The sequence below is a fragment of the Camelus ferus genome, chromosome 1, assembly GCF_009834535.1.
Source record: "Camelus ferus isolate YT-003-E chromosome 1, BCGSAC_Cfer_1.0, whole genome shotgun sequence".
NCBI lineage: Eukaryota > Metazoa > Chordata > Mammalia > Artiodactyla > Camelidae > Camelus > Camelus ferus.
Genome location: NC_045696.1, coordinates 80183776 through 80209823, shown reverse-complemented (window position 1 = coordinate 80209823; position 26048 = coordinate 80183776). Strand labels below are relative to the sequence as shown.

Here is a 26048-nt window from a genome sequence, read left to right as displayed (position 1 = left end):
CTGAGTTCTAGGGCTGACCTGAGATATGCTGACCTCATAAAATACATTTGGAAGCATACGCTCCTCTTCATTTTGGGGGAAGTGTTTGAGACATTTTGGCATTAATTCTTCAAATGTTCGGTAGTATTCACCCATGAAGCCATCTGGTCCTGGGCTTTTCTTCGTTGTGAGGTTTTTGATTACTAACTCAATTTTTTTTTTTTTTTTTTTTTTTTACTAGTCATAGATCTGTTCAGACTTTCTATTTCTTCATGATTCAGTCTTGGTAGGTTATATGTCTCTAGGAATTTATTCATTTCTTCTAGGTAATCTAGGGTGTTGGTGTATAATTGTTCATAGTAATCTATTATGATCCTTCTTATTTCTGTGGGATCAGTTGTAGTGTCTCCTGTTTTATTTCTGATTTTATTTATTTCAGTGTTCTCTTCTTAGTCTAGACAAAAGTTTGTCAATTTTGCTTATATTTTCAAAAAACAACTTACTTTTGTTGATTTTCCTACTATTTTTCTAGTCTGTTTAACTAATTTCTGCTCTAATTCATTATTATTTACTTCCTTCTGCTAACTTTGGGCTTTGTTTTTTTTCTAGTTTCTTGAGGTATAAAATTAAGTTATTTATGTATTTGACATCTTTCTTCTTTTTCAACATAGGTGTTATCATTATACACTTTCTTCTTTTCCTGCATCCCATAAGTTTTGGATGTTGTATTTTAATTTTGTTTGTCTTAAGATAGTTTCTAATTTTCCTTTTGATTTCTCCTTTGATCCCTAGGTTGAACAAAAGTGTGTTGTTTAATTTTCACATATTTGTAAATTTCCCACTTTTCCTTCCACTGTTGATTTTTAGTTTCATTCTACTGTGGTCAGAAAAGATACCTGATGTGATTTCAAGTCTTACATTTGTTAAGACTCATTTTGTGACTAATATGGGATCTCTTTTGGAGAATGTTCTGTCCACATGTGAGAAGAATGTATATGCTGCTGCTGTTGGGTGGAATACCTGGCTAACCTGGCTGTTTGGACCATTTCGTCTATAGTGCTCTTCAAGTCCACTGTTTCTTTGTTGATTTTCTGTCTGATTGTTCTAGTCATTATTAAAAGAGAGATACTGAATCTCCTATTATTGTATTGCTGGTTATCCTCCAGTTCTGTCAGCGTTTGCTTCATACATCTAGCTGTTCTGAGGTTGTATAGATATATATTTATAATTAATTAATCTTCCTGTTAAGTTGATCTCTTATCATTAAATAAAATCATTGTCTCTTGTGACAGTTTTGGACTTAACCCCTATTTTGTCTGATCAAAGTATAGCCACTTGTGTTCTTTTGTTTACAATTTACATGGAATATCTTTTCCCATATCTTCACTTTCAATCTATGTGTGTCTTCAAATCCAAAGTGAGTTTCTCGTAGATAGTATATAGTTGGATCTTGTTTTTTAAATCCATTCAGCCATTCTGTGTCTTTTGATTAAGGAGTTTAATTCATTCACATTTAAAGTAATTATTGTTATGGAGGGATTTACCATTGCCATTTTGTTCTCTGTTTGTTTTATAGTTCTTTTATCTCTCTTTTTTTCTCTTGTTTTCTTACTTTGGGTTTATTTTTTATATTGATATGCTTTTATTTCTTTTTCTTTTTCTTTTGTGTAACTTCTATAGGTATTTTCTTTGTGGTTACCATTGGGCCTACATAAATTGTCTTGTAGTTACAACAGTCTATTTTTAGCTGATGAGAAATTATTTTCAATCACATATAAAAACTCTACAACTTTCCTTCTCCCCCCACCACATTTACTTTGTTATTGATGTCACAATTGACATCTGTTTATTCTGTGTACCCATTAACATTTTTCTAAGTTATAGTTATTCTTAATACATTTTTGTCTTTTAACCTTTATACTGGATTAAAAGTGATTTACTGACCATCATTACAATAATATTCTGTATTTATCCACATATTTATCTTTTTCAACAACTTTTATACTTTCTTATGCTATCATGTTGCTGTTTAACATCTTTTTATTTCAACTTGAAGAACTCCCTCTAGTATTTCTTATAAGGCAGGTCTAATGGTGATGAACTTCCTCAGCTTTTATTTGTCTAGGAGAGGCTATCTCTTCTCCATTACTGAAGAACAGTTTTGCTGAGTATAGTATTCTCAGTAGGCAGTTTTCTTTCATCACTCTCAATATATTGTACAACTCCCTTCTTGCCTGCAAAGTTTCTGCCAAAAAATCTGATGATAGTTATATGGAGATTCCCTTACATATAACAAGTTGTCTTTCTCTTACTGCTTTTAAGATTATTTCCTTGTCTTTAACTTTTGACAACTTAATTATAATGTGTCTCAGTGTGGGTCTCTTGGATTCATCTTATTCATTTTATTTGGAACTCTCTAGGCTTCCTGCATCTGGAATGATTTTGTCCAAGTGCTTTAACCATTGACTGAAAAACATCTACATAACACCACAGGGAACTATATTCAATATCTTATAATAATCTTTAATGAAAAAGAATATGAAAATGAATATACGTAAGTATATGCATGACTGGGGTATTATGCTGTAAATCAGAAACTGACACACTGTAACTGACTATACTTCAATTTAAAAAAAAAAAGTAAAAAATCTACACAACCTGAATACCTATAATCATCAGGGTCAGATGGAAAATATATTTTTTAGAGGGGGAAATGAAGCAAAACTTCACTCATTTTACAATTTGGCCACAGGCTAGCCTTGGTAATAAAAGCAAATCAATGTGAGTTAATCCAGAATCCTAATAATAACAGTCCGTGTCAGTAAAGAAGAAAAAAAATCACAGTATTATCTGCATTTACATGTAAGAAGAACAGATAAGTTTTCTCTCAAAAGTTCTTTTAAGATTGTCAGTATCCAGCTTTTACTTTTAAAATTAATGTTAGATTGTTTTCACAAAAAAGGTGAGAGTTAGGAAATAGAAAGCAGGGAGAGAGAGAGGGGGGTAGAGGGTAAGGGGGAGAATGTGATCTGGGAGATAGGAGTGAGGTGGATATGCTTGGGTGGGTTTGCTACCCTGCTCTGGTGTTACCTGAAGTGGGGAAATTTCCAGGAATAGATACTGCTTTGGGAGCCTCCTATTAGTATTCTTTCCTACTAATTGGGACTATTTCATTTTTTTTTTATTAAGCAATTGAAGTTGTTTAACTATTTAGCAATGTCCTGATTCTCTTTGATTTCTGGATAATTTAACATCAAAACAAAGAAAATGGCCAACCAAAGAAAACTAATAAATTTTTCTTCACATTTTGGCAAGTGTATTTATAAGTGAAAGATCTAGATCTGAGAAAGTTTGATAAAGTGAAGTTGCAATTAGAAAACTGAATGCCAACAGAAACAGACTTACTGGTCTCTCCAGGGGGGATTTCAAGGTAATACATTTTCAGCAGAACGAACTGCATGTTTTTACGGTTACCAGTCATCAAGGGAGGTTGCTCTGGGTAAAAGAAATGTTGCTTTGCTCTCTGCCAGCATGATTGGTGAGAATGCCCCTGAATTCAGATTAGAGAAATGTTTACTGCTGTTGCCTCCAGCACTAATATATGACTTCGTTTTACTGTCATACTCAGGTCACCTTTCATGCTATTGAGTACTTTCTTTTCAACACAAGAGATAAGTGAACAAAATAAGTTAATTGATGTTAAACAGAGGCTATTATTATCTTTTGCATGATCACTTTTTGATCTGAGCAGAATCTATGAAAAATGTAAGCAAAACTGTATATGCCTGAAATGTGAAATGAATTATTCAAGCAGAAAACACAAGGTCATGGCCAAAGTGCAGAAGAAACAACAATAAAGCAGTAATCCAAAAGCAGGCATCAGCCCCACATCTAGTCTGATTTAGGTAATCTTGGAGACAGGCACCACATTTGAGACGGTTATAGTAACCTACCTACTTTATGGATGGGGGTCACTTCCACAATAATTTGTCTTCTTTTTCACAGTGATGTGCCAAGCATTAGGCATTATGCTTGTACTTTATATATATTCATCCCAACTCTTCTGGAAACTGAGGGGTCTCTCTCTTTCTCTCACAGAAGGAGAAATTAAAACTTAGAGCCTAGGTAATTTGTTGAAGGTGTAGGTGAATGAGCTGACATCATAAATCTTTGAGAAAAGTCGAAGTTATCCCTCACCAAGAGTTCTAGAGGATTTGACTTTGGATTGATGCTATTTTCACGTGATTGTTTTACTTGACAAAATCCAGATAAAAAAGCTGAGAGGCTTACTCTGACATATTAAATAATTTCTCTTGGGAAACATTAAAAGCAGAATAATTATTAAAAATAATAACAATCCTTTATATTCATTTAAGTGCTTTCCCAGTTTATATAATACTTTCTCATATATAATCTCTGCCAGAATATTTTCTGAGTTTTTACTTAGATGCAAATAAATATGAATTAGTTGTCTCCTTTATAAAGCAAACTGAAATATAAAGAAGAAACACAGAAAAGAACTTTTACCATATCACTTTAACCAACTGGCCAAAGTTAATATCATCAGTAAAAGGACAAATCAATATCCTGTGCCTGCTGGTAACATGCACTGAGAAGAACACAGCAACAACTGAGTGATAGTCCTGACAAAGACAAATAACCCTAATCTAATGATGAGACAAAGTCAGACAAACCCAAACTGAGGAACAGTCTACAGAATAACTGGTTTGCACTCTTCAGAAATGTTGGTGTCATAAAACACAGGAAATCTGAGGAATCGTTTCACATTAATGGAGACTTAAAAAGATGTGTTAATTGAATGGAATGCATGATCCAAGATTTTCATTAGTTATAAAAGATATTACTGAAATAACTTGCTATATTGGAATGGCTTAAAGACTTAAATATAAGACAAGACACAATAAATCTCCTAGAAGAAAACATAGGCAAAACATTATCTGACATAAATCTCAGCAATGTTCTCCTAGGGCAGTCTACCCAGGCAAGAGAAATAAGACCAAAAATAAACAAATCAGACCTAATTAAACTTATAAGCTTTTGCACAGCAAAGGAAACCATAAGCAAAACAAAAAAACATCTACAAAATGGGAGAAAATATTTGCAAATGATGCGACTGACAAAGGCTTAAATTTCCAGAATACATAAACAGCTCATACAACTTAAAATGAAAAACAAACAACCCAATCCAAAAATAGGCAGAAGATCTAAACAAGCAATTCTCCAATGAAGACAAATAGCCAATAGGCACATGAAAAAATGCTCAATATTGCTAATTATCAGAGAAATGCAAATCAAAATATAATGAGGTGTCACCTCACATCAGTCAGAATGGCCATCCTTCAAAAGGATAAATGCTGGAGAGGCTGTGGAGAAAAGGAACCCTCCTACACTGCTGGTGGGAATGTAGTTTGGTGCAACTGTTACAGAAAACAGTATGAAGATTCTCAAAAAACTAAAATAGACTTACTGTATGATCCAGCAATCCCACTTCTGGGTATATATCTGGAGGGAACTCTAATTCAAAAAGATACATGCACCCCAATGTTCATAGCAGCACTAGATACAATAGCCAAGACATGGAAGCAACCTAAATGTCCACTGACATATGACTGGATAAAGAAGTTGTGGTATTTATACAATGGAATACTACTCAGCCATAAAAAAGAATAAAATAATGCCATTTGCAACAACATGGATGGACCTAAAGATCGTCATTCTAAGTGAAGCTAGCCAGAAAGAGAAATACTGTATGATATCACTCATATGTGGAATCTAAAAGAAAAAAAAAAGGACACTATGAATTCATCTACAAAATAGAAACAGACTCACAGACTAGAAAACAACCTATGGTTACCAGGGAAAGGGGGTGGGAGGGGAAAAATTTGGGAGTTTGAGATTTGCAAATGATAGCCACTATATATAAAAATAGATTTTTAAAAGTTTCTTCTGTATATCACAGGGACCTATATTCAGTATCTTGTAATAAACTTTAATAAAAAAGAATATGAAAACAAATGTATGTATGTATAAGCATGACTGGGACATTGTGCTGTACACCAGAAATAGACACATTGTTACTGTACTTCAATAAAAAAAATAAGGGAGTGACATAACTTGCTAGCCTATTTGGTATCTTCAAGTGATAATTGTTCTTTTAAACATTAAGCTGAGTTCCTTGAGCAGGTGGTTAGGAACTTTTTATGAGAACTATCTTTCTTTGTGATAAGGCTTTCTTTCCCTTTCCCCTACCCTCAGAATTGTTTCTTCCTCTTCTCAGGGCAGAGCAGAGCCACTGCTTGCCAACACCGCACCATTGTGCAGATTAACAACTCTTTTCTCAAGACACTTTCCTTCCATCTGTTGGAAAACTGATGTAATAAACATACATATGTTTTGTATGAATGGCACCCTGCAGTTAGGCAGGGCCCGGGAGGCGGGGTGGTGCCTGGGGCCGTTGCCCACCTGCTGGTAGGCGACACTGGATGTTGGGGTGGCTGGGGGGCTCACAGGGACCTACAGCCACTGCCTGCCTGCTGGTGGTTGGGGCTGTGTTCCTGCACAGCTTGCTGCTTGGCCTGGGTGGGGCTCCCAGGACTGGTGTCAACTGGCTGTGGGTGGGGCTGTTCCCCAGCTGTTAATAAACTAAAGGAAGGAAGGACTCCAAAATGGTGTCTATCAGCACCTGTGTCCTCACGGTAGCATGAGCTCCCAAAATGGCCACTGCTAGTGCCCACGTCCCAGGATGAGTTTTAATTGCTTCCTGCCTCTCCCGTAAGCTCTCCAGGATCAGCCAAGTGGTTCTGACACAGGGTCCTTTCAAATGACTGCTTCTGCCCTGGGTCTCGGAGCCTATGAGCCCCCTTTCAGAGTGGAGTCTCTGTTTCCTACAGCCCTCCAGCCCTCCGCAGATAAGCCCCGCTGGCCTTCACAGCCAGGTGTTCTGAGGGCCCGTCTTCCCAGCGCAAGACCCCCGGCCGGGAAGCCCAGTGTGGAACCCAGACCCCTCGCTCCTTTGGGAGAATCTTACAGTTGTGAATACCCTGCTGTTTGTGGGCCGCCTACCTGGCCGTGTGGGTCTTGCCCATACGAGGCCTTTGCTGTTCCTACCATCTCATTGTGGCTCCTTCTTGTATCTTTAGTTGTAGATTTTTCTGCTCGTCTTCAGGCTGTCCTCATTGATAGTTGCTCTGTACATAGCTGTAATTGTGGTGTGCCTGGGGGAGGAGGTGAGCTCAGAGTGACCATCTTGGCCACTCCCCCTTTCCTATCCTTGGTTGCTCCCAAACCAGCTCCCAGTGAAGGGGATCAGAAAAGAGTGTTGGGAAAGGCAGTCTCGAGCTTGCAGTCTTTTGACCCCCACCCAGCCACATGAGAATGGGCTTTACCAAGCCATAGGAAGCCCACACACCTGTGCTCGATTTATTGCCTTGCAGGGGAGTAGCTTTCTCTGTTTCAGACTCACCGTGTGCTGCTTTGTTTTGCTTAAGTGCATGCATCTGTTGCCTCAGGAACACTCCCAGCTTTCTGTATTTCAGAGTCCATAGGTGTGGGGTTAGAGTTTGGGTCCTCCTAAGGCAGCACAAAATAGGGTGCGGGCAACCATGCTACCTGAATTGGCTGCCCTGGGGGCTCGACACATTGCAAGGAGCTGGATCTTGTGCACAATTTCTCTCCTCTTGTTATAAGTAAATGCTGCACCACTTGAGCTTGGTGTATGTGTTGTCTGTTCTCAGTGACCTCAACTCATGTACTGGTTTCTTCTCTGGGTGATCTTACTGCCTTTTGCCCTTGGCCCCACTCATGTTATGCCCTTTCCTACAGCACAGCCTGACCACCCAGTTTTCACTCAGATGGTATGGGAGGTTGAATAATGGCCCCTCAAAGAAATTCACACCCTAATCTCTGTGAAACTGTGAATATATTAATTTACACGGTAAAGAGACTTTGCAGGTAGGATTAAATTAAGGATCTTGAGTTAAGGAGACGAGCCTGGATTATCCAGGTGGGCTCACTATAATCACAGGGTTTAACAGAAAGAGAGGCAGGAAGGTGAGAGTTGTGAAGATGTGATGGCAGACACAGAGGGAAGAAAAGGAGATATGATGAGAAGCCACAAGCCAAGAAATACAGGTACCCTCTAGATGCTGGAAGAGACAACACATTCCCAACTTCAGCCTCGAGGAGGAACCAGTCCTGCCACCATCATGATTTTAGGCCAGCAAGACTGATTTTAAACTTCTGACCTCCAGAAATGTAAGGTAATAAATTTGCAGTTTAAAGACATTAAATCTGTAGCACAAACACAGCCAGCCAACAATCAGACACGAGGATAAAACAACACCAGAAGTTTCTTTCCAACAGGCAAGTCACAGGCAGGAAGAAGGGAGCTAACACTGACTAGGTGCCCTAGCAGGTACTAAATAAAAGGCTCCACATTTAACACACGTGTTCTGCTCGGTGTGATTGGTAACAAGCAGGAACTTGGAAAAATCAAATAGCCCAGGACCTAGGAGGGATCTAGTTCTGCCATAATTCTTGCAGAGCGGTTTTGCAGTTTTGAACTTCATTGAGCCTCATTGCAAAATGCTGATACTAACCTTGTGAGAATAATAAATAACACATTTAAAGCACCTACGATGAAGCATTATATTACCATCACTGCTATTATTATCATAATAGCAAAGTATGGTGCATCCCCATGGCTCCAGTGACTGGCAATAAGGCCACACCTGGGTTTTAAACAGCCTCATTGTTTCCTGGTTTACTGGCGGCTCCTTGTTACCAAGGGCCCCTCTGCTGTGGGCCTGGCTCCACTCTAGCATGGTCACTGAGAGTTGCCCTTTACTCTCCACTTGAAAACAGAAGGCCTCACACTGTTCCCTCCCTTGCCCCCAGCTCGAAACATTAGATTTCACTCCATGTTGCTTAGAGGGTGCTTGGGCAAAAAAAATTATGAACGGATAATGCTACTTGCATGGCCTTTACCAGCTGCTTCCACCAGGCTTTGAGTTATTATCCTTAGGGTTCTCAGGATATCTGCCTCTCCTGCTGTTGAGCAAGACCTTTCCCTCTTACTGTGCTCGAGAAGCAGATTAGCCAAATAATGGTTTTTCTGGCCCCCAACCTATTTTACTAGAGAAATCACCTTCTAATGTGGCAGACATATAATAATATATAATATATATAATAAACATATAATATATAATAGTAAAAGTGTATAGTATATAATAATAAACATATAAAATAATGTATAATATATTTAATAAGAAATAACATAATAATAAATAATGCATAATATATTGTAACACAAAAAAGATATTCCAAAGAGTTTTAAATAAGGTAGACTAATTTTGCCTGTGGGGTTGTTCCTCCTGAGGCTGAAAAGTGAAGCAACTTTTTTGGAGTCAAGCAAAACAACAACTTACAAGCTGGGTGAAATTGACAGAGTGATTTAACTTCTTAAAAAATGTGTACAGTTGTGTGTGTGTGCATACAGAAATAATATTCCACATGTGAGTACCATGTAAGTTACATGTGAAATAAAGTGTCAGGTAAATCCATATTTCCTTTCTTTCTTTCGTTTGCATGTGCTTTTTTAAAATTTTCACTCTGTCCTGTTTTCACCATTGTTTAGATATATCCTCAGTTTTGCTTTACCTTGATAGTGGGTGCAGATTCAATGAAGTCCTTTGTGACAACATGAATAAAAAGAAACAATGACCATAAGAAGGATATGGACAATCAGGGTTCCGTCTGTTGGTCATCGAGTAGAATAATAGTTTATATGGAGCAATGAAAGCTTATTTTGTATTTTCATGGTGGATGAATCCTTATAAATTTTTATCATAGCAAATATGTGAAAATTACATTATAACTCCATACTCTACTTACCTGAAGGAAATTTTAAGAACTCACTTAAGTATAGAGAGATGAACACACTATGACAACCTTCTTCCCCCTTGGGCTACTACTCATAGAGAAACCAGAGGGAAATGAAAGTGATACCTTAAAAGAATATGTGAAATGAAACAGCTTGTGTTTGTTCCTGGAATAGAATCTGAGTTAAACTTGAGAAGGAAGCTTGCTTTATCTTGGAAATCAAATTGCATACAAATAAATCAGAAGGAACAAAATCAGTTATATAATTTTTGTTGACAAGGAAATTGTGGAACAGCCAATCATGTAATTAATTTTACTTTTTACTAAAATGGCACTACTTCTTCTCAAGTAGGGTAAAGATTTTCAGAGCTACACTCATGGGCTTATATGACTCATTAATTCAAAAAAGATTGATATTATGACCTGGTTTCACATTCACAGAAGTAAAACTTTCCTTTATCAACTGTAACATGAAATGTGAAACCATCAAATACTATTTGTGACATACTGACTTCATTTCAAAAGCTGCCTGATGAATAATCACATGGAATGGACTCTTGCAGAATCTTTGACTTAAATTATCCCAAACTTTCCCCCTTGATAAACAACATGCCTAGATTTTTCTGTCTGTGCAACACTTTGCCTCCATGGGAAAGGTGAAGTCTTCTTGAATGAATGAGATTACCATAGGTTTGAAACAGTCATGAACATAACTTAACATCATACCTGAAATTCATTCCAACCATAAAAAATGCATTACTGCCTTTCTATTTCATCTTTATCCAAAGCATAAAAGAAATTTTGACACATTAGTTATTTTTTTATATACATGAAAATTAATATAATTACTAAAATTAAGATAAATGATTGCTTACCATCTAGAATCACCTCAAGGAGCACTAGTGACATGCATACAAACTTTTGGAAACAATAGACTAAAATGTTTCAGCCATAGGCAAGTGGCTTTCCAGTAAGATAGCAGCTTGAATTTTGCTGAGAAAAGAGCATTCTTCTAAGTATGGCTTAACCAGTGTAATATGAGTCCAGAGATGCTGGTATCCATATGGTCACCACATGGAGAGAGCTGGCCCTCCTGAGCATGAGGTCAGCATGAGATTGGGGGGTGAAGGGGATTTGACTGCATCTTTTAGCCATCCGGATTTAGCTGAAGCCTGCATCCAGTCTCATCCCTGTACTTTTCAGTTATATAGTCCATACATTCTCATCTTTGATTAAGCCAATTTGATTTGGGTTTCTGAATGACTCAAAAAGTCTTAACTCTAGAAGTTAGTCTATGGAAATAACATTTAAAAAATTGTCCTTTGAATGTATTTTTTGATCATGAACAATCATCTCACTGAGTATAATTGACTCCCTACATGGCTTTAAGTCATTATAAATTGAAACTTTCATCAAATGATGGAAGAGTGTGGATTTTTACTTAAAGTATAAAACCAGAGTAAAGTCATAAGAAAGAGTACTGTGTGGAGCTCAGGAAGGCTTGAGCAAGCCACTGGTCCCAATTTTCTGTGTGCGTAAAACGAGAGGGTTAGAAGCCTTCCACCTCCAAAGTTCATCTGGGATAAAGCAGAACAAAAGTGAAAGAGCTCTGTGAGAAGACATAACTATAACCATGGCTGATTCTAGGAAACCAGGCACCAGCTCAGCATTTGGCAAGAAACCTCGACATGAGTAAGCACATACACACTCAAACACACATGCACAGTTAAGCTCTTTCACACACTCAGATCCATGCAATAAAAAAAGGATCTCATGAAAGCACCTTATTTAAACCAAAAAAAAAAAAAAAAGTGTGAGTGCAGCATGACAGTGTTACAGGCAATTTTTTTTCTTCTAGGATCTTGACCTATAGTCCACTGATCGTTCTCAGACTAAACTGAGAATATTTAAGGCAAATTTTGTCAGCTAGTTTAGGCATGCTCAGGCCTAACTCTGTGTCTATTCCAGCACAAACATATCTGGGAGTCTTACAAGCGTGGTAAGCACACACCTAACTTTTCCCCTTCTTTTCTTCTCCTGATTCTAGCTTCAAAAATGGAGGAGAATCAAAGAGAGCAGAGATCAGAAAAGGAGAGGAGAGAAAGAAAGAAGAAGGAAAAGAGAAAACACAGGAAAAGGATTTAGGTCGGAGCATAAGATAAAAATCTCTCTTGAATGTGCTTAAGGTAAAAAACATTACAAAAAATCAGTAGAGTCAATTTTCTAAAGAAAAGAGGAGAAAAGCTTATTCCACATTTCTTCTTTATAAATTAAATATATATGTATGAATGTTTATTTTTCCCCAAAGCACTTTTTTCTTTGAAATAATAATTCTTCAGAGAGACCTTTGGAGTTTAACAACATCACCTTTTACACAGAGCCAAGTCCTTATTATTGTGAATTTTTTTTTCTTTCACAGAGCAGAATAAGCTGAATCTTGACAGGCAAAGCGTTAAATTAAAAGAAGACAATTTTTTTTTTTTTTGCATTTGCATTTGCTATGGTAGAATGAGGGAAGAGCTAGCCAATACTTTTCCTGGGTCCAGCTGCCCCCTCTTACTCACCTCTGGTAAGGCCTCTCTGCAACTCATAGACTTCCTGCCCTACAACAGTATGAAAGGAAAAGAAATGTCAGTTCTGTCCACTAAATATCTCAGTGGGTTTTCTTTAATGCTAGAGGTTCCACTGGTCACCTGTCCTTAAAGCCTTTGCCTCTCCTAGTTTGGGGTGCCAGGTAGAAAGATGGGCAGAGGTCCAGTGGTCAGAGATAGGTTTTTTCTCTTTCTTGTCCAGCAATTTAAGGCCTCTCAGGGACACAGTTCTGAGTCATAGTATGTGTATGATGGTGAGTGCCAAGAAAGAGGCAGAGTTTTCAGAAAGCTTTCTCCACCTATCCCTGAGGGCGTGATGATCATGCTGGTTTTATGGTAAATACAGCAAAGACCAGGGAATAATTTATTTTTCTTCTTAAAGTTCTGAAGACTCCAGAACTCAACCCAGGCAAATCCACTGTAAGTCACGTAAGGCAGTCAAGGCCAGCGTGTATGGGCTTTGGCTGTTTTCCCACAAGCATCAAAGTCTAGCAGGCAGGTGTTCCTGTTTGTTCAAGTTCAGCTGAATTCCCCGAGTGAGCTCTACGGGAATCTCAGTTTTGATTTCCCCCTCTCACCCTCTTTCCTGCCTTCCCTCCCCTCCCAAAGACAATGCAGATGAGAATCATAGCTGTAATAACACTTTGAGTTCTCCAGAGGTAAGGAATTATTATTACTTTAACAACTAGCCACTAAGATATAGATAGATAGATAGATAGATAGATAGATAGATAGATAGATAGATAGATATTATATTATGCATATTGTATATATTCATATATATTAAATGAATAAAACTAGTTTGCATATCTGTATCTTTAAAGCTGGAGAAGTGTCTTTTCTACCCTGTTGTTTTCTTAGATGAGAGCCGTACCTCCCTGTACACTTTATTCCTCAGCTAAAGAGAAAGGGTATGCCAGTTCAGGGGACAGGAGGCATTTGAATTCAACTAAGCAGGTTCAATCATCTAGAAACTGCTTTCCTGAGTGGCTAGCACAGTGTTTCACTGATTAACTAGCTGGCAGGGAGCTATTCTGGAATTTTCCAAGGACTGGGTGGAGTTGTTAGATAAGTTTTGAATTGAGGCCCAGATGACATGAAAGTACATGTTTATATTTGACTAAGAAACTGAGCAAAAGCTTTATTAATCTAAAATAGGAAAAAAAAAAAAAAAGCTTTCCCTGAATGGAGAGAAAATCCTGATAAACATGACAGAGAAGGGAAAAGGAATGATAATAATAATTAATAATAATAATAATAACTTTTAAAAACTAGTTTTAGATGTAGATGCAGTCAGAATGTGTGTTTAGAGGTTTGAGGCAGTTAGTTTTTGTTTCAAGTTGCTGCTTCCTCTCATAGGCTAGGCAGTATTAAACAATTTTCTGCTTTTTCCAGCCCTGCAATTTTGGGGTCCAAAGTTTGACCCTGTTGCTTTCTGTGTTATTACCAGTTATATCCAGATGGGGAGGGAGTGTGCATTGATCGGGGCTTATTAGAATAAATCTTACAGGTCTGAAGAGCCTAGAGTTCTGTAAGAAATAAGGGCTAAACAAGGTTTTTAAATCCTGGTATGTTGCTGCTGTGGTCTCAGACTTCCCTGGACAAGAATGAGAATTGAGAGGTTAGTTCGAGAAATAGAAAGTAAAACTGATAGAAACATTTGAAAGAAAACGATGCAGGGGCTGTTGAATGTCACAGGCTCTGTGTTGGATAAGCTCCCTCTGTCTGCTCCCCAGGACAGTGCACTGGGTGGGGCAGAGACGCCCATGGGTTCTTTTGCTGGTTTTCTCACTGGTATAGAATTCAAAAGCTAGAACCCTCTGGAGTCCCCAAGGTGAGGAGAATTGTAATCTCAAAGCCTCCTTCTCTCTGGGGTTGTGGGCACCCCACTTGTGGGGATGCAGTCTGGTTGTTCACCTGGAAAATGTCACGATATGAAGGCTGTGTATTTGGTGGAGATGTTACTTAAGATGTTAACTTGGTCATTGAACTTCTACCTTTCTCTGACCTCTTTTCATGCCAGGAGACAGTGGTAAAGAGAAGAGAGCCCTGCCTTTTCCCAAGCCTAAAGGTGTTAGTTCCAGTTACAGCACTGCTGCTTTGAGCCTGGGGTCGTGAGACAACTTACTCAGCTGAGTCTGAGCGTCCTGCTCACCTGTTTCTCTGCCAGCTCCCAGGTGGCAGTAAGGACCATATGAGATGTATGTGGGAGCGCTCTGCCCTTGCAGACATGAAGCATTAGTATTAGTGCTTGCCTGATAAGAGTAAGAATACAGACATCACTGTCTCATTCAAAGGATTGGAAAGTAAAGGAATCATCCTGTGTTTCTGGCTGCTTCCACTTTTGAGGTCCTGAGAGGCATTTTGACCTAAAGAGAATAGATTTTGGAGTCAGACAGACATGGATGCAAACCTGTCACTGTGGTCCTTGCAGATCACTTATCTGCTCTAAGAATGCTTCTACTATGTTATTAGCAAGTGAGGACAGTGTAGATGCAATAAATAAAGTACATCTCTAAACTTCTTCACATAGACCAGAGTTACAAGAAACTTTCATCATCCAAGGATAAATGGTAGCAGCAAAGGGTCAAAGTGAATTAACCCTCTTATAATAAGGAGCAAATTTCAAGGTATAGAATAAAAATAATTATCTTAATGTTAACAGATTTATTATTAATTGCAACAATGCACTAAGTCTGAGTCCAAAGAATGTTGGGGAGCTGATTCGGCATGTTATCTTGGACAAAACTATAGAATGGCAATTACTCTGATCAACACCAGCAAAGGAGGATCATTTTTCCAAAATAGTTAAAAATTAAGATTTAAAGAAATCAAGAGTTTTATCAACGTTTCAAGGGGATTTTTAAAATTCTTTGGTATTCAAGCCAGTACCTTTTGGAAGCATTTATTGTGTCACCATCCGTACCCATTTTCTCATCTTTAGTGTTAATTTATCTGATTCCTTACCTATTTTTTCTTCTTCAGCTTTTACCTAGTGTCTTGACACATGACTGTACATGAGATTGGAGCAGTTCTCCAACATCACTTTCGTTAATGTTATAAAGCTCTTCATCTCTTGAAGGAATGCAATTTCATTTTGACACCAAGTTGCTATGCATTGCCAGATGTTTATAATGTCCTACAATCAGTAAGAGACAAACTGTCACATTCTTGATTCTACAGGGATAGTCATTTAAGTCAAGCTGGGAAGGTGGTTTGAGAGGGAAACAGTTTTACAAATATTCAGTTCATCAATGAATATTTTCCTGTAATGGCAAACTTTTCCTTTCTGTTTAACCATGTCTTAAAGGAATTTGGGTAATGAAAACTCTCTGATAATGCCTCTTTTTATAATCAAGGATTCTTTACTCCATTTATTGGTTTGGCTGTATGGATTTAGGCTGAACACATTTACTAATATATAAAGGGCTAGTATTTACTTGTCAGTTCCAAGTTTGAGTTTAAAGATGCTAACTTTGCCAAATAAGATCAGTTTCATTAACTTGGAGCTCTAAATCAATGGTGCTGTAAACTCCATTCAGGCTGCTCTTCTAAGTATGCTGCAAATATACGGAAAATTAGTTTATATTTCATTAAAAACTACCAGTAGGTTGAAATCAAACAAAACTAAAAAGTGACAATTCAATGAACTTGTTGTTTCTACCAGTAAAGAGAATAGTTTATTTTTTGTCATGTAAAAATCCAGTAGTTTAATCAAAAGGTACTATGAAGAGAGTGAAAGATCGGGCGAAGATATTTGTAATTCATATATCCAATGAAGGACTTGTATCCAGATTTAAAAACTAATTTTTTAAAAAGGAGCAAGACTTCAGCAGGCATTTCACTAAAGAGAGTATCCAAAAGACCAATAGACATAGAAAATGTGTTCATCATCATTGGTCACCTAGGAAACGCAAATTAAAACCTCCATGAGGTGTTGCCTACCTGTGCAGGATGGCTGAAATTAAAAAGACTGACAATACATGTGTTGGTGAAATACAGAGCAATGGGAATTCTCATAAATTGCTGATAACAGTGTAAGTTGTAAAGCCACATTGAAATACTACTAAAGCTAAACATATGTATATCCTATGACCCAGCAATTCTACTCCTGAGTATATATCCAACAGAAAGAAGTGCTATGTCCACTAACAGGACAGGCAAAGAATGTTCATAGCTCCTTTATTAATAATAGCCTCAAACTGGAAACAGCCCAGTAGAATGGATGAATTGTATTATACAATGGAATACGACATAGAAATAAAAATGAACAAACTACTGAGATATGTTCCAATCTGATTAAAAAAGACACCTATATATATATATATATATGTATAATGTATGATTTATATGAAGTTTAAAAACAGATAAAACTAATCAATGATGACAGAGATGAGAAAGAACAACAGTGATCCTGGATGGGGGCAGTATTGACAGGAAGGTGACACTGGTGGGCCTTCTGGAATGTTGAAAATGTTTTCTGTTTTGACATGGGTGGTGGTTACATGGTTGTATGTAAAAATTAATTGAGCTGTATTCTTAATATGTGTACAATTTGTGTGTAAATTAGACATATATGTAATGTACATGTTACTACATATTATATTTTTATATATATAGTACATGTCATATTTTACTATACATAATGAAGGGAAAAGCTAGCAGTGAGTGAAAATTCTGTTACTGAGAAACCTGTACCTTCAAATGCAAACATTTTCAATTCTTAAGAAAGCAGCTATATTTCACTAGGGACAAAAAAGCCTAAAATTATTACCCTTGAATTATAAAAAAGACTGAAAAGACATTTAACAAAATGTTAATAATGGAATTGTGGGTTATTTTTATGATCTTTATACTTTTCAATGTTTTCACAATTTTCTATGATGAGTGTGTCAATTTATAATCAGAAAAATATGTGCAAATGATTTTTAAAGGAATCTGTTAAAACCCCTGTTAACTAAAAGTAGATCTTATTTAATTTCAACTCATCGAGTTATAATATTAACATTAAATGTTTCCTTTTTGTGTATCATTTTTTAATAAAGAAGAGAATTGAATATTAGCTCTCTTTGGGTTAATACTCTTGGACAATAGACACTGAAGGTAAATACTTTTTCTTTTATTAACACAATATGCAAGGTTGTGTCTTCCTTGCCTTACGTGAAAGCAGTGTAGCCTGGTGTTAAGCCTGTGGGCTCATGACTGCCTGCTTGAGTTTATAGACTCAGCCCTGCCATTTTCTAGTCCACCGACTGTAGACAACTGACTTACCCCCTGTAATTTTCAGTTTCCTCTGAATTAGGAGTGGTAACAGTATCCATATCAAAAGGGCTGTAAAAAAAAAATTTAAGTAATTTTTGTTATCATCATTGCTGTGACATATGGTTAAATTGTTTTTGCTCTGCATCTCTGTGGGTCTAAGTCATATTGTTCAAGGAGAATTTTGAAGGATGTTTTATATTAAAAATGAATTTGTGTTCTGAACCGTATAGCACAGGGAACTATATTCAATATCTTGCAGTAACCTGTGGTGAAAAAGAATATGAAAACGAATACGTGTATGATCCTATATGACTGAAGTATTGTGCTGTACACCAGAAATTGACACAACATTGTAAACTGACTATACTTCAATAAAATATATATATATATATATATATATATATATAAACTAATTAGTGTTCTGAGGTCTGAAGAGTTGAATAGCATAGTTCTAACCAACTGATCTTCCAATCTACACTGGAAATCAGTAATCATCTGCATTGGCTAATCCTCATAATGACCTGTGAAGTAGGCAGAGTAGTCCTCCCATTTCACACATGTGGTCACTGAGACCCAAAGAGGTGAAATGAGCCCCCAGAAGACAAAGAAGAGCCTAGAGCGAGCAGAGGTTTTCTGACTCACAGACCCGTCAGCACCTGCTCCACTGAATCATACTGGCCACCCTAGGCGCTGGGCAATTTCTTTCTGGTTAAGTTTTGCCTTTAATTCCTATATGCTTCTCTGGTTTCTCCTGTGATCAGAACTGGGTCCCTCGTCCCATTCCAATTTCCTCTGGTTTTTCAATCAACCGAATTGTGCTGATCAGTGAACTTTCCCAATTAAACACGTATTGTCATAGTGGCCCTTTGCCTCAAGTGTATGCCAGCCTTCAAAGCTAAAATCACATTCTCCCTTGGGCAGTTAGAAAAAGAACAAAAACCAAAACAATTCACATTCCCCATCCTTCATAAAGTATTTCCCAATTTACTTCCTGCAGTACTCTGTTTAATTTTAGCCTCTTTTAACCCTGATAACCCTTTGTTTTCCCTCTTACTCAAGTACTTATAATGCTGTTTTGTGTTTCAGTTATTTGGGTATTTGTCTTCCCCCCTTTGCTTCTATTATTTATCTTAAAACCCCTTATAATACCCAGCATAATGGCTCAAAACTGGAAGATGCCTAATGGATATGTATTGAATAAATGGATGAATTAATGATGTAGCAGGAGGATAGGTACACGTTGTTAATATACATTTACGGAACAACCTCAGGGGCACACATCATAATGTGCAGAAACACCTCCTTCTGTTGGGAAATTTGAATGTAGCCAGTGACTTGCAGATTCTACTTGCATTTCACTCATGAGAATTTTTTTGAGATTTTAAAAATAGGATTCTTGCTCAGCTGTCCTTGAGTCTGACCTCATTAATATACTGGAAATGCATTTGCTCTCCTTTGCAAGCACATTAACTCCTACAGGCCACAGAGATAAGGCACTCATAGAAAATCCCCTGAATGTCAAATAGATCAGAGAGCCAGGGCCAGAGCCCATTGGTGGCAGATATGCAGCCAGCCTTTCCCAGATGGTTCAGGGATGCTCCTGCTCAGAGCAACATCCTATTCAACTGGTTTGTTTCACAGACTCCTCAAGACAGTTAAGGAGACTGGTGGAAAAACCCTCTTAGGTATAGCATGGTTGATTATATTATCTCATACAAAATGTGGTCTTAGAAATTGGGTGAACTACCTGTTTTGATTTTTATGCATTTCAACTTTTTAAAGTCTTTTTTATTTTTATTTTCATTTATTTACTTCTATTTTTAAATTTTTTAAATTTTCTTTTTCTTTTTTAAAAAATTTATTTGAGTGGGAGGTAATTAGGTTTTATAAATTAAAAAAATTTTTTTAACGGAGGTACTGGGGATTGAATCCATGACCTCGTGCATGGTAAGCAAGCACTCTACCATTGAGCTATACCCCCCCCCCCCATTTTTTATTACTTTTTTTTGTAGGGGGAGGTAATTAGGTTATTTATTTATTTATTTATTTATTTATTTATTTATTTATTTATTTATTTATTTATTTATTTATTTTAATGGAGGTACTAGGGATTGAACCCAGGACTTGGTGCATGATAAGCACGCACTCTACCCTTTTATGCATTTCAATTTTAAATGTCTCCCTTTCTGTCCTACAATATGAGTTCCATATGGCTTGAGATATACTTGAAGTAGTTTATGCAGTATATTTTATCTATTAAGAAATGTTGAACTAAATATGCAAACTACAATATAAAATAAGTTTCTACTTTGAACCAAAGAAACTGAACTTTTAAAAAATAAATTTTCTCTTTAAAATTTTAATTTTAAAAAACAGAAGGTTTTAGGTGGGGAGGGTATAGCTCAGTGGTAGAGTGCATGCCTGGCATGCATGAGGTCCTGGGTTCAAGCCCCAGTACCACCATTAAACAAATAGATGAATAAGCCTAATTACCACCCCAACCCCCAAAGAAAGATTAATTTTTTAAAAATAGAAGGTTTTAGTTCTTTTTGGATGGTGAGTTACTTTTATCTCCTAAAATTCTCAGTAACACCAAGGGTAAGTGGGTATAAATTTTGCCATCAGGGAAGTGTAGTGGGAATTTCCAGAGAATCACCAGAGATAAGTGTGTCAGAGGCTTGGAGATGGACCAGATGAAACTTAAATAACAGCTGGCTTATTGGCTTGATCTTTGAATACTTGATGAGAAGAGTTGTGTATTATGAGTCTTCCAGAGAAGCAAAACCAAGAGGAGATAGGAGATAGGAGAGATATATACATATATACACACACATATAAACAGTTAACCCTTGAACAATGTTGGGGAGTTAGGAGTGCCAACTCCTGCCCCCCTCTCCCCTGCAATCAAAAATCTGTTTGCTGCTATCTCTTCCTCAAAAACAAAGAATTGATAAATGACTTACCCATGGGCAGGAAGCTGAAACAGGAAGTTTGAATACAATCAGGACTCAAACACCAGCTCTGTTGATTCCATATATTGTGATCTCTAATCAAACAGAAACTTTTCTCCACATTTAGTTCTAGATCTAGAAAATGAAAATAAGGCACTATATTTATTGAAAAAAATCCATGTATAAGTAGACCTGCACAGTTCAAACTCACATTGTTCAAGAGTCAGCTGAATATATATATAGATATAATATATATACGCATAGATTGATTGTAAGGAATGGGACCGTGTGGTTGTGGACGCTGAAGCCTCCCAAGGTCTGCAGTCTGCAAGCTGAGACCCAGGAGAGCGGCTGGTGCAGTGCCAGTCCAAATTCAAAAGCCTGAGAACCAGGAAAGCCAGTGGAGTAAGTTCCAGTCCAAGTCTAAGTTCAAAGGCAGAGAAGACCAATGTCCCAGCTCCAAGAGAGCCAGGCAGAGGAGAGTTCCTTCTTATTCACAGAAAAGTCAGCCTTTTTGTTCCCTTCAGGTCGTCGGGTGTTTGGAGGCTCACCCACATTGCGGAGGGCAGTCTGCTTTACTCAGTGTACCGATTCAAATGTTACTCTTTCAAAAACACCCTCACAAACACACTCAGAATAATGTTGGACCAAATATCTGGGCACTTTGTGGCCCAGTCAAGATGGCACATGAAATTAACTATCGCAAGTTGTTTTAACAGGATCTCCCCCATTGCCCCAAATTATCAATGCAGTTCTTAAGATTTTAAAAGTCAGAGCTTGGAGTCAGAAAACTCACCTCTTCTAGGGTGGAGTGATGCGATGAAAGAGCATAGAGTTCGGATTTAAACTGATCTGGATTCAAATCCTCCATCTCAGCCACTTTCTAGCCATATGATCTTGGATAAGCTAATTAACCTTTCAATTTCCTCATCCCCTCGAAGCACAAAATATTGCAGATTGTTAGGGGAAAATATTTGTCATATGCTTATCACATACATAAGCATTCAATACATTATATCTATTATTATTAGTGCTTCCCTCAGGATTTATATAGCATTGTTCCAAAAAATAATTATTCTGCACTTGGTACTTTAGGTAAAACAGAAAATTGTTTGTAAATGGAGGATGAATCAGAGTGATTTGAATGCAGTATTTTTTTAAGATATGTTCAGTGTTCTTTTAAAATCACCAAAGTGTAACTTTGTGATTAAAGTCTTAAAAATCAAACCAGCCCATGATATTAAAATTTTGTATACTCTACATTCCTCTATCATGTGCTTTGGTTTTAAGACATCCTGAATCTTCACTGGGTGTCTGATGTACTAAACTCGGCAAGGTGAGCCAAGGAGGAAATAGGGCATGTCTCCATTAATGGACAACAAAGTGTTCCCACTTGTTTACAGAATTCTTTTAGGTCATGCCAATTTGGAGACCAAAACACACACACACACACACACACACACACACACACACACAGCCACACACCCTACATGGTGTTGAGACTACTTACAGGGCATTTTAATTTGGCCACATAGAACTTCATGTGCTCTTTGGGGCACAAATTCATTATGGCCCTAAGGAAAAGAACAAATGCCAACCACAAAGACAGAGAACGTTTTTGATCACATTAACCTGGTATCTCACTCCCTCTCAGCAAAGCTAGAACAAATAATCCAGCTTAATTATAACTGACCTGGCTATAGACTCAACCCTAGACATGAATCTAGGGGCAGCAGTCTTGGAGCCTGTGTAGGTGACAGGGCCAGACCTAAGTGAAGTTATGGAGCAGTGAATGTTGCCTGTTGGTGACCTTCATCTTCTATTTTTATACTGTTTTCCTCTTTTCAAGGCCAACTTTCATTACTATTTCCTTTCTTTTCTCTGGTCTCTCAAGGCATTCTATTCCTGTCACATTTAAAGCTGACTTATATTTTGGAATTAATGACTTGGTATCTTACCCTTCCTATGTATTTGGGTTTTGAATAAAGACGACAATTGTAGAACAATGCCCAGCACAGAGATGCATGCCCTGTGATTTGGGTTTAAGTTCCATGTCCACCAATCATTCATCAGTATCTATCTTTTCAGTCTCAGCTACTTACCTGTAGAATCAGAACAATAAAAATTACTTCCCAAATTGAGTGAGGATTAAATAACACCTGTAAAAAGTGCTCTAGGAAACCATGGATTATTATGAACATACGTAGCTATTTTCATAAAATAGATCAGTGTTATTAACTTCTCCATTTCCCTCACAGGATTGCAAGCTCCTTGAAGGCCTGGGGGTGCTTTTCTCACCAGTGATCCTAAGAGACTGGCACTGTACCGGGCATTCAGAAGAGATGCAACAGCGTTTATTCAATGAATGAATGAATGAATGAATGAATGAGTGAATGAGTGAGTGAGTGAGTGAAAGATCATGGGAGAAGTGGGCATTTTGAGACACAATATTTTGCTGAATGTATCATCTTGTGTCCCTTCTGTGCCTGCACAGTCCTTATTGGCCATAGAAGAGAAGTACAAGTCTCTTTCTTGATTGATCAATACACTGACAGTTTAAGCGAAGTCTTCATCTCTATAAATGTTGGAATTATAGTTTCTGAGGTCCTTTTTGTTGCCTACCATCCATCAAAGTTATTGCTCTGAAGTAGGCAGGAAAAATCATTTGATCCTAAAACTCATACTGAAAAGGAGAGGCCAGCAGTGTATCTTTAGTTAGTTACCCTGCTTACAAATTTTGAGCCAGGATAACCAGTAGGGCTAGATGTCACAGTACAGCTACACCTATTATTCTGCTGCATGTCATCTTAAATTAAGCGTCACTTCCATTATTTTTTTAAGTGTAATAACGTCAGAGAGCATAAAAAGCTAAAATTTGCCAGTGTGAAGTGGACGTGGAGGACATCTACCTCCCTTACTATCTGTGCTCCTAAACCCCAGGCCACAAAAGCACTAGATGTGAGGTTCAGCTACAGAGCCCTCATTCCCAGCTTAGAGCATGGAAGGCACAGGCAGGAGAACGGAGGGCAGAAGGAGAACGAAGTTTGAGGAATTTATTCCTCAGGTTCCTTCTCTGATGGTCCACCAAAGACAAAGTGGATGCCGGCATTCTTCACACAGCTGCCCTCTCTTAGAATGTGGGATTTCTTCATTCCTTCATGTTAAAGGTCCAGATAAGATAACACCTCCCTGTTGCTACTAGCCCCAGAGTACTGCTCTGTCTCTTGTTGGTTTCCTTAAACCCTGTCACATTTTTGCATAGACATTTGAAATACTTCTCAAATGAACTAATTTAGGGGTGCCATCTCTTTCCTGCTGGGACCCTGAGTGATACACCTGGTGTGCAGAGAGAATATAATGCATTTGTGAGTTTAGCCTTTCTGTCTTAGATCCTTAAAAATTAGCAAAGGCCCAAATGGAAACCATCTTCTATCCGTTTCCCTGTAATTCACTGAAAAGTAAGGGATATTTTTATAGTTCTAAGTTATTCCATAAATCCTCACAATGCATTCGGCATCAGCAACAACAGTGTCACCTGGGACCTTGTAAATCTATAAATTATTGGGCTTAGTTCCAGACTACTGGATCAGAAATTTGGGAGCTGAGGCCAGCAATCTGTGCAGCAGTCTGTGTTTTAACAAGCCTTCCAAAGGATTCTAATACATGCAAAAGTTTGAAAACCACTGATGTAACATACAGTTACATATGCATTTCAATGTTAGGAACACTATCCCCCACTCTCCCACCCTTTGGTCCACTGGAAACGACTTTTTCTTTTTTCTTTTTTTTTAGTTCAGTGGTCTCAGACTAGAATGCAATGATGCATTAGAATGACCCATGAAGCTTGTTCAAAGTCCCAATGCACAGGCCCCACGCTGGACTGATTCACTGATTCCGAATCTCAAGTTTAAGAACCACTGATTACTCCATCATTCAGAATGGTGAGGAAGCACAGCTGGAATTGATAGCAACAAACCTGAAGGAAGAATGCTCATCATCTAAAACAAATAGACTGCCAGATACTTCTCCAGCAAAGAAGGGTTTACCGGAAATCAGCAGAGAATTGCAATTCAGCGCCTGCCACCATAGGAGGAGGAGAACATTCTACAGAGAGGAGATGGAAGTTGGGAGGGCAGGCGTTCTTTCATTTTTTGATCTTGGATATACAAAGATTTCTGGTTGTATCCTTACCATAAACCTCCCTTTTTACTTACACTAACTTGAATGAGTGCCTGTTTCTTGCAAGAGATGACTAAATCACAACTAAAAGGAATTAAAAATGGATGTTTGGAGTCATTTTGTAGACCCTGTATAGGTATTATCTGTGAATAGATTGCCTTTTCTTTTATGTTTTAAAAATATTAAATAATGCATAGTCATTATGAAAAATTCAAAAATTTCAGAGGGAAGCAAAGTAGAAAAAAAACACCTTTCCTCCCCTAGGACCCTTATTTCCACATCCCAGAAGTAACCAGTTAAGTGTCTTATATAACCTTTAATAATTTTTCTACGTACCTTGCCTATAATGCCCCTGGCTTTTTTCCCCTTGGCACCAATAAAAGAACAGAAAACTGATCATCTTATTGTCAATATACCTAGAGGGATACAATTAATAATATCTAACTTGTAAAAATTGAATACATAGAAACCTCAATTAAATAGAGTTGGACGACCAGGAGGGGGCGCCCTCGTGCGCAGTGGCTGTAGTAGAGCCGGACAGGAACACATACTCCTCTTCTTCCTAGGAAGACACACAGCCAGTGAAAAGCCATGGACACTTTAGATGCAGACAGGAGTAAAATATCTACGTTTTGAGATGCTTGCCCATTTTCTCAGTGACTCTACTTACATCCATAGCTCTTGCTGATTGGGCATGCCATACAATTATCCCAGGCCAGATGATTGCATCCAACCCAAATCATTGGCTGGCTAGCCGCCAATCAGATTCCTTCCCTCAGAAATGTGCACTTGCTACTTTTAGTAGGCCTTGCTACTCAAAGTGTGGTCTGCCCACCAGCAGCATCAGGGGATTACCTGGGATTCTTAGGACCCATGTAGACTTACTGAATTAGGATTCCCAGGTGATTCACATGCAGATTAACCTTTGAGAAGTGCTGGCTTAAGATAAATAGACATTTTAGAAAATCAGTAGTGGGTGCTTTAATCCTATCCAGAATTGGTGGTCATTTTTATCATACAAAGTTATGATGGATTGATAAAGCAAGCCAAGAAAACCTATGTGCTGAGAGAAGCTGGGTGTTTGGGAAGATTAGAAGAAAGAAGCAGAAATTAGATACACTGAAAGACAGAAGAAGCAGTCTGGCTTCTTGACTTTCTATACCTTCTTGACTTTCTGTTTTAGGTC

General features: G+C 37.7%; 2 long non-coding RNA genes and 2 other non-coding genes across 4 annotated transcripts in view; 2 read left to right on the top strand and 2 right to left on the bottom strand.

The window, feature by feature from the left end:
* The window catches only part of LOC116665066, a 66137-nt gene extending 51265 nt beyond the window's left edge, over nucleotides 1-14872 (bottom strand). Inside the window, exons 1-2 of the long non-coding RNA XR_004321655.1 lie at nucleotides 14626-14872; nucleotides 12444-12482 (exon numbers count right to left, since the gene is read on the bottom strand). This is a non-coding gene — a long non-coding RNA (uncharacterized LOC116665066). The remainder of the gene's footprint in view (nucleotides 1-12443; nucleotides 12483-14625) is intronic.
* LOC116665065 lies at nucleotides 12145-24902 on the top strand. The gene is made up of 2 exons (XR_004321654.1): nucleotides 12145-13129; nucleotides 24476-24902. It is a non-coding gene; the product is annotated as an uncharacterized LOC116665065 (long non-coding RNA).
* TRNAG-ACC lies at nucleotides 19642-19713 on the bottom strand. The gene has a single exon. It is a non-coding gene; the product is annotated as a tRNA-Gly (tRNA).
* On the top strand, nucleotides 20124-20195 carry TRNAA-GGC. Its single transcript has one exon. It is a non-coding gene; the product is annotated as a tRNA-Ala (tRNA).
* Nucleotides 24903-26048: the final 1146 nt, after the last annotated feature.